General features: G+C 42.6%; 1 pseudogene across 1 annotated transcript; it reads right to left on the minus strand.

Annotated features, from left to right (window-relative positions):
• Window positions 1-3,560: 3,560 nt before the first annotated feature.
• Window positions 3,561-4,383, minus strand: LOC308649274 (small ubiquitin-related modifier 2-like; annotated as a pseudogene). The gene is made up of 2 exons: window positions 4,353-4,383; window positions 3,561-3,872 (listed from the first exon to the last, which is right to left on the minus strand). The product of its transcript is annotated as a small ubiquitin-related modifier 2-like (transcript).
• Between the last annotated feature and the right edge of the window lie 5,551 nt (window positions 4,384-9,934).

Below are 9,934 nucleotides of genomic sequence, written 5' to 3' on the forward strand. Positions count from 1 at the left end.
CAGTTGGAGAGCTAGAGATAGAATTGCTCAGATAAGTTTAGGATCTAGGAATAGGGAGTGCTTATGTCCCTGACTCCTAGGGAAGAGCCCAGAAGACTGCAAAATGCCTGCCATAAGGTGTCTGAGATGAAGGAACGTCTGCATACCATGTCCAGTGCATTAGCCAGAGAAGCGGAATCATCGGGATATAAATATGGCCATACATATGTATAAAGATATTTATTATACAGAATTGACTCAAATGATGGTGGAGGCTGAGAAGCCCCACAATCTGCCATCTGCAGGATGGAGACTCAGAAAAGACGGTGATGCAAATTCTAGTTTGACTGAAGGGCCGAGAAGCAGGAGGGCCAGTGGTGCACATTCCAGTCCAGGGGCAAGAGAAAAGAAGTATCCCAGCTGAAGAACTCAGGCCTAGGGAGGGAATTCCTTCCTCCACGTTTGTGTTCTATTCAGACATGACATAGATTAAATGAGGGTCACCCACAGTGGAAGGGCCAACAGCCTTACCTAGTCTACTGATTCAAATTCTCATGTCTTCTGGAAGAACCTTCACAGATGCATCCAGAATAATGATTAACCAGATATCTAGGCATCCTGTGGCCCAGTCACGCTGAGACATAAAATTAATTATTACACCCAGGCCAAAGAATCTGTGTTTCTACAGCCAGACATTCTGTTCTAAATGCAGCAAGGTGCCATTGAGTAGCTGGCTCAGGGAGAGATACAAGGTGAAGGACATTTAAAAATAGATGGGATGCCAGAAGATTGAGCATGCTTAAATGCTGCTGGGAAACTGTGTCCATAGAAAGCACTGAAAATCAAGGAACTAGGGGGTAACTGAAGCAGATGGTATGGGGATCCAGAAACAGGAAGAGGTCTAGTCTTGGGTAGAAATAGAAACATATCCTCCATTGTGAGGGTGGAAGACAGAATGGGGTAGCAAATCCATAAGTGGCATAGCAACTTGAGAGTTTCCTGAATTAGGATGTGCAGAGCGGAAGGCAGAAGATGGAAAAGTTTGGGTAAAGCCCCAAAAGGGATGAACTGGTGGCCAGTTGCACACTGAAAGCTCAAGATCCAGGAGAAACTGGAGAATATGAGACAGTGTGCTTCAAACCCACTGGACTTTGTGGCTAGGGAGAGGTGAGGAGGAGGCTGATGCCGGGTTAGTGGAGCATTGGTATTTGTGGCAGGCGAGAAGGAGAATGGAGTAGAGCTTTGGTTCTTCTCAAACTTGGCTGCACATGGGCATCATTCAGGGTCCTTAAAAATATACTGATGCCTTGGTCCCAAAGTACACATTCTGGCCTAACTGCTTTGAGGTTCAAAGTTGAGGAGAACTGGGGTAGAAGATACTAGAAAAAAATAGCTGAAACTGATGGACCAAACTTGGGCTAGGATCAGAAGGGTAAACAAGGGTACAGGAAGAAAGGAAGCAGAGGGAAGTCTCAACGAGGTGAAAAATTACTTTTTCTAGATGTTCCAGAAATATAACCACAGCTTTCCCCAACTTCCAGAGTTAAACTTTCCCAGGTGTCTTTCATGGGTCATTGCTTATCTGTGTAGACCCAAGGAGACTCTCTGCATTTCAAATAAGCCCTCTTTTTTCCAATATATGGGGGGTTTGTGTGCTTTACTTTACATGATGCTACTACTTAAGCCAAGAATAATTTAAATCTGAGACACCAAACGTCTCCTTCCACTTTCTGAGTGGTGGGAACTCTTATGTACTTTGTTTCTATCCTCCCCAAATTCATATGCTGAATTCTAATATCTAATGTGTGGATATTTTGAGGAGGGGGCTTTGGGGGAGTGATTAAGCTATGAGTGTGCAGCCCTCATAAATAAGTTAGTGCCCGTATAAAGGAGTTCTTTCACCCTCTTTCTACCATGTGAAGATCCAGCAAGATGTCAGCATCAGCAACCGGAAGAGAACCCTCACTAGAATCTGACCATGCTGGCCCCCTGACCTTGGACTTCCAGCCTCCAGAACTGTGAGAAAGACGTGTCTGCTGTGGATGAGCCATTCAGTCTATGGTACTTTGTTTTAGCAGCCCTAACCAAGATGAATAGACTCCCTGGGGCCTTTGGGGGAGATGTGTTTTTAGCAGCATTACTGTTTGAAGCACCCCCTGGAGATAAACGCCCCCATCTTAAGCAAACTCCCATCGCTCTCTCTCTATCCCCATTTATTTTATTGTGACTTGGAAGGGATTGGTCAGGTCCTGGAAGATAGAGGAGGCTTTGGGAGAAACAGGATGGACAAGCTGCAGAAGTGTTAGGTGGAATATTTTTCGTTATGGACAGAGCTGATATAAATGTTATGGGCCTAGACAGAGTAGGTTTCAGGTGTGGCCATACTGCCTGTTTTTATTCCAAACTCCATTGATTAGAAATTGGATTGTGAACTCCTCGTTGTGTTGGTCTCTAGCTAGATCCCTAGCAGCATGTGAGCAGTTAAAGTCAGAGCGGTTGTCCTCAAACTTTAGGTGCTTAGTCTGTTCAGATTACCATAACAAAAATACACAGACCGGGGGCTAGAACAGAAATTTATTTCTCACAGTGATGGAGTCCAGAATGTCCAAGCTCTGGTGTCGGATGAGGGCCCATTTCCTAGTTAATAGAAGGTGATCTTCTTGCGAGTCTCCACATAGTAGAAGAGATGAGGAAGTTCTGTTGGGCCTCTTTCATAAAAGCATTAATCCCGTTCATGAAAGCAGGGAATCTCTAAGGCCCCACTTAATCAATGTCATCTCACGGGTGATTAGAATTTCTACATACGGATTTTACGGAGACACAAAAATATTTGATCTATAGCAAGGGTGCATCAGATTGATTTTTAGGGCTTTTGGAGGTATGGATCATAGGACCACAAACCCAGAGTTTCGGGTTTGGTAGGTGGTGCCCAAGAATTTGTATTTCTTTTTTGTTTGTTTGTTTGCTTCCTTTTAAACAAGAAGTTTATTTAAACAGGAAGATACTTGACTTGAAGAAAAAGCTCTCTAGGAATTTTTTTAAAAGGTAATTTACCCCTGCTTAAAGACAAATTGCCCTACATGTAACAGCTATGTACAAAAAAAAAAGTTATAAAATTGTCCTTGGCTTTACAATGATAAATGGAAAACATTAAAATTCTCCAATTTAACCAGGTATGCAAAGATTTTTTTATGTTGTTCAGGTTTTTGTTTTGTTGTGTTTTTTTTTTAATTAAAACAGTGAGAACAAAATAACGTTCTGAAATATAAAGATAAGAGGTGAATGAGCATGCCACTGATGGAGGAAGAATATTTTCACAGAACCAGTATTTTCCCCATCCCGTCTCCATTTGATGTCAATCAAAACATATCATTGGCCATTTTAAAAAATGCGATATGCTTGTGCACATACACCAGTTACTTTACGTACAATAAAGGAACGGGGAAGGGGAAAACGAAAGAATAGAGAAGGCTATACTGTAGCAGTCAGGAGGCGGTGGAACCAAATTGCAGTTTTCTAATGGAGAATGTATTCTTGGACTGTAAGAAAAGAGTTCTGGAGTCAAGTAGCAGGTTCCCTCTTTAGTAGACACCTCCTGTCTGCTGCTGGAACACACCAACTGTACCTTCATCATCCTCCATCTCCAATTGTGCAGGTGTGTCTGTTTCATTAATTGGCTGCACGTCAAATTGGAATCTGAGCTGCCTCACGGACAGACCCTGTCGTTCACAATAGGCTTTCATTAGTGTACTAAGTGGTGTGTGCCTCTGAATCTTCAACTGCACCACAGAACCCATCCTGCCCTCCACCTCCAAGTTGGTCGTTCATCTCAGTCTTGACTCCTTCCTTGGGCTTTTCGTTGTCCAAGGTGAGTACTGGAGTCTCCTCAGCTGCTGCCTCACAAAAGAGGTGCCAGGTCCGCACCACACGAACCCACAAGCAGCTCCATGAGTGGCAGAAGAAGGAATTTATATTTCTAACAATATCTAAGGTGGTACTGATATTGCTGGTCCAGGGACCACACTTTGAGAACTACTGCTGTTGAGAAAAAAATGGCAGTCAGAATACGGGTAAGCAGAAAGTGGAGTATCTTTCATTTAAAGAGTCATCTCAGGTGGCCCTCTGGATCCCCAAACTGGTCCATGATTAGCATCCCTCTACAATATGGGTTTACATGCACACGCAGGATACCGGAGCTTCTTATCAGCTAGTGTGTGCCTGTCCCATGGCTAACATTTATCAAGTGTCTAGGCCACAGCCAGTTCTGAGCCTGAGGTAGGGAGTCCACGCAGTTCTGTTCTGCTCAGGAGTGGCTAGGGCACAGCCCTTCCCATACCTTCGGGCCAGGTGCCTATGGTCAGCCCAAAGCTTACTGTCTTCGGCAGTGCCCATTTCCTTCCTCATGGAAGGCAAAGAGTGATTGAAGATGTAGGCTCCATTATTTCCATCAGGTATGGTAAGGTCAATGAATCCAGAGATGATTGGCACTGAAAAGACAGTTTGTCGCTCACAGTTTTCGAGAGGTGGAGGCACACCATGTCAGGCAGCGAGGCACCGGTGCCATCAGGGACGCGCCAGGACCATCAGGAGGCTGGGGGATGAGGGGAGAAACCATGGCATCAGTCTCTACTCTGGTGTCCATGGGAAGAGTTGGTTTGGGATTGGCCACTTTGGATCATTTTGTGGATTCTGGGGCACAGGACTGTTGCTGACTGGTACCTAGTTCTGGGGTGACTAGGGCAGATGGCTAGTGGCTGGAGTGTGAGAGCCCAATTGAGAGGTGATTGGAATTGGGGATATGACGCAGCGGTAGAGCACATTTATCCCGAATGTGCAAGGTTCTGAGTTGAACCCAGCCCTAAACAAAACAAAACAAAAAGAAGCAAACAAAAAATACCTCCAAAAACAGAAAAAACAAAAACCAAAGGTAGGACTCTGGGGCGGTTGTGTTTGCAGATGATTTTTTTTATATGAAGGATGGAGCCCAGGAGTGCTTAATTGCTGAGCCGCATCCCTAGCCCCTCTTATTTTTTATTTTGGGACAGTGTATTACTGAATTGCTTCGGGCCTTGATAAGTTTCCCAAGCTAATTTGAACCTTCCATCCTCCTGCCTGAGCCTCCTGAGCTGTTGGGATTACAGGGGTGCAACACTATGCCTTGCACAGGCAAATCTTCTATTATCTCTCAGAGCTGGTTAACTCCAGAATGTCCAAGTAGCATATACAGAAACTAGAAAATGTGGTTAAATATGGTCATTACAGAAAGCTTAAGTCAAGACAGTGTTGGGGCTCCTTCTTCATTCAGCGATCCCCGAAACTATTTTCTCTCCATGGGTATCCATGTGGGATGAAATTCATAATCTGAAAATAACAGGATAAAGAAGGCCAAGCTAGAGTTAGGGACATACAAGGGATTGGCCTTTTTAGAGCAGACTAAAGGGTGTAGGCTTTAAAAGGGCTTCTTGTGGTTGGGGGTGTTAGTGATGGCTTCTCATGTCTGAAGAGGGCAGGATGAGGAGAAGTCAGGACTGGCAGGATTGCAAGGTGGACTAAATAGTTAACAGAGAAAGATCCATACGTGTCCAGGTCAGATTGTATTGAACTTTCTGCTTATTTCCTCCTGATTACTACTTCTTAATGTACTTAGATATTAGAAGTAGCAGGGGAGATCCATAAAATGGCTGAGACTTTCTCCAAGTCCCTGCTTGGCATCAGAATCCCCTGGAAGGTTTATGAAAATAGACCTTGGGATCCCATGCCCAGAATTTGAAAGTCAGGAGGTCTAGAATGAGAAATGAGAAACTGTTTCTAACAACTTTTCAGGGATGCTGATATTGGTGGTCTGGGGCTCCCATTTGAGAGCTGCTGACCCAGGGATTCTAACTTACTGGTCTGGAAAGGGCTTCAGAGAATTTTGAGCTGGTGTTATAGTAAAGTCCACCCTTGGAGAAGCATGGCCCTTGGATTTAGTAACTTCTGAGACTGACGGTCTAACTGTGCTGCTGCAGTGCTATCTATGGAGAATCCAGAGAGCAGTTGGCCATGCTTGGGAGGCAGAGGGGACACAGCTCAGCAAGAACAATGACTTATTTATTTTTTAAATGAAGAGATCTTCCACCCCAGGTTCTCCCTCCCCTTGCCTACTCCACAGGCTTTCTTTGGTTTTGTTTTATATTTTATCAAGGAAGAAGGTGTTTTCTTAAAGAGAAGATACCACGTCCCAGAGAACTTTCTTTTCTAGAAAGTTCTCCACTCTTCCAGCAGCCTCCCGCTGAGCTTGGCAGTATTCTCCCCAATCTGAATGTTTTCCCACCACCCTGACCTCCGGTTTGCTGGAGCAAGCCCTCAGACCCAGGGGCTCTCCTTTCCCTTCTAAGGACAATCTTCTTTAGCAGAAGTGTGAGCAGGAGTTGAGGTCAAAACAAAAATCTCCTTCTCAAAGACTCTGGGGACATCACACCATAAGGCAGTGCTTTCTTGATACCTCAAGGATCACTTAATGCTATGTCAGGAACCACTGACAGCCAGGTGACAGAAGGAAAAACAGACAAGAAGCCAGGTTGCCCTACGATAGGAGGAGAGATGATGAAAGAGCAGGGCAGCGGCTAGCTTGTCCGGTTGGCCTCTTTTGTGGCTGGACTGGCCTGGACTTGTTTTCCTCCAGATTCATCTTGGTAGCTCCACTGGTACGAATGCCCTAGGTTAGTCAATGGTTCTCTGTATCTTGCGTTTTCTAATGTAGTTTTAATTTTATGTGATTTTATTGTTTTCAAAAGAGAGTTCATTATAGGAATAATTTGAGAAGATTGCCTCTCTAACAAGGGTCACCCCTCCAGGTGCAGGCTACCCCCTTTCTCCTCCCACCCCTGCCCCCTTCTATCAGGATATGAGTAGATTATTCAGCTCTACTCTCTTGCAAACAGCCACCCCTTAGCCACCTCATGACATGGTCACCTAAAAGGAGATTCATCTTCAAGTGGGACTTTTCCTCAGCTCCCGAGACCCCATGCCCCGTGAGGATAGACACAGCTAGAAAAGGCCAGAGTTCCCCCCACACACACCCACAAAGTAGAGCTTAGCCTAGGGGTCCCACCCACCTAAGTTGGATGCTAATGAAATATTTTATTTTGCATGTTAGAAATGCAAAACTTGCCAGATCATCTGGCCTCATTTTGGGCTTGAAAAAATATTGAGTGTCCCCAAGCTTTGAGTCATCCCGATATGGGAATACCTTAGACCTAGCCTCAGCACCAGGGCCCAGAGCTGTGGGAATGTGCATTAGTTCCAGGACTACAAAGTTTTAACATCCAAGGTATAAAGTGACCCCCTCTGAGGGACATTGACTCTTTCAAGAAAACTGAGTTCCTCCTGCTTCAAAAGCTGTTTGGAAAAACTCAGGCAAGGATGAAAGTGAGCACCAACTTTCAACTTCACTATGCTCCTGGCTTTTTCTCATTTGTCACATCAGCTTAAAGGCTTCCAGGGAATTAAAAAAAAAAAAGAGGGAAAACTAACAACTTTATTTTGGTCCTATGATCTATAAATGCAAATGATAGATGGGAGTCAATTTCTGGTGCAGGGAGAGTTTGTGTGATACAAGATATCTGTAGCTTGGACAAACATATCATTTATTCTCAGAGAGCAGGACTAGTAAACTCACAGTGGGGGGTGTCATGCCAGAATGCTGTTTGTGCAAGGATTCTGCATCTCAGAGGATAAGCTTGCCAGGAGAGATACTACCCAGAACAATGTGTGTGTTTAATTAAGGTTTAGAAGCCCTCTTTATTCACTAGGATTTGATAGGAAGGCTACAGGTAAGATTTTATTTGGTAATAGATTATGGACCAATGACAAGGGGAAGCATGGTCGATTTGCATATTTTACTATTCATGACTAAGGAAATCAGAACGACAGCAAGCAATATCTCTGTCAGCCTGCTGTTTCTAGAGGGAGAGGCAATTTTGTGGGTGGATAAATAGACATTGTTTGTGTTGCCTTTTTCTCCTGGATTCTATATAAAGTCAAGTGTGGGAAATACTGCTTTGAAGAAAAGGGCACATGAATGAGATTAATTAACCCACATTCCAAGAATCCACAATGGCGGCAAGATGCCAGTGGGAAGACCCTTGTCAAGGAAGAGGAAGGCAGAGTCCTGGGAGAATTGAGCCAGGCCCTGGGAAGGAAGTGCAGGTTCTTCAGCATGAGCTGGACACGTTAGCTTGTGCTTGATCCAGGAAAGAGGCCTTCACAGCCTCCAGGGCTAGACTGAGTTGAGGTGGAACCAAGATTCCAGGGTTGTGGGCTAGTCTGCACCTCGCTTGTTCAGCCAGGTAATCAGGTAACCAGGAAGAACTATGTAGGTGGTGATTAAAATTAATGGAGTTAGGAGAGAAGCCATCAGAAGACACAGCCTCTCATTTCTACATTGCCTCCTCTTTCCAAGGCATACTCTTCCCCAGCTGCCTCACCCCAACGCCATCAAAACAAGAAAAAACAACTTCTGGTATCCACATTGACTCTGCATTTCCTCCTTCTAAAATTGCTCTCAGTGAAGTTTTTAAGTTACTCATACTTTGGAAGGATTTTAGTTTATATATTATCTCCCATTTGTAAGCATCTGGATGATGTCTAATTATCTCAGCATTATTATTGAAAAGACGATGCTCTTTTTTTTCCACTGAATTGTCTCTGTTCCTTTGTCAAAGGTCAGATATTTGTCAGGGTCTATTTCTGGGATCTCAATTTTGTTCCACTGATCAATTCGTTTCTTTTTTCACCAATGTCATACTGTCTTGATGACCGTGGCTTCAGGTTAAGTTTGCAGTTGAGGAGCGTTAGTTCTCTGGCTTTATTCTTCCATATTATGTTGGTTAATTTGGGCCCTTTTGCCTTTTCATACAAACTTTGGAATCATGTTTTTCATTATTTGCACCACAACTTGCTAGGATTTTTATTGTGATGGTATTTGATTTATAGGTCAAATGAGGAAGATCTTAACATTGATTCTTTCTATCCATGAAAATAGAACATCCCTCTATTTATTTAGGCCTTCTTTCATTACTTTAACTATATATGTTTGTGATTTCCCTTTTATAAATCCTGTAAATATTTTATTAGATTTATGATTAAGATTTTCTCTTTTTGGTAATGTAAATAGTGTTGTCAAATTCTAATTGTTCATTGTTAGTATGTAGGGACACAATTGACTTTGGTATATTAGTCTTATTTCCTGAAACCTTATTATAACCATTTATCAATTTCAATAGTTTTTTTTTGTTGTTTGTTTAATTATTTGGAATTTTCTACATTACTATTCATGTCCTTTGTGAACAAAGACAGTTTTATTCCTGAATTCTGAATGTGTATATATTTTATTCTCCTATGTCTTTGCATAGGTAAGACTTCCAGCACAATGTGGAATAAGAGTATTGATAAAGACATCCTTCCCTTGTTTTTGATTTTTTGGGAAAAGTTTACAAGTCTTTATCACTTATATGATGCTAGCTCTAAATGTTTTGCAGATGCTCTTTATCAAGTTAAGGAAGTCTCCTATATTCCTAGATTGCTGAGAGCTTTTAGCATGACTGGGTGTTGCTTTTGGCCAAAAACTTTTTATTTATATATTTATATGATCATATGATTTTTTCCTTAGCCTGTCAATATGATGAATTACATGATTTGACCTTCCAATTTTGAACCAGCCTTGAATACCTGGAATAAATCCCACTTGATCATGGTATATGATTTTTATCATACATTCTTATATTGATTATATTATGTTGAAATATTATATTGGTAATATTCTGTTAAAGATGTTTACATCTATGTTCATGAGAAATAGTTCTCCATAGTTTTCCTTTCCTGACCTAGTTTTGTTATGAGGGCAATGTTGACCTCATAAAACAAGTTAGAAAGTATTTTTTTTGTTGTTGTTTCCATGTTCTGAAAGAGATTA

The sequence above is a fragment of the Spermophilus citellus genome (assembly GCF_964194105.1).
Source record: "Spermophilus citellus genome assembly, chromosome: 5".
Taxonomy (NCBI): domain Eukaryota; kingdom Metazoa; phylum Chordata; class Mammalia; order Rodentia; family Sciuridae; genus Spermophilus; species Spermophilus citellus.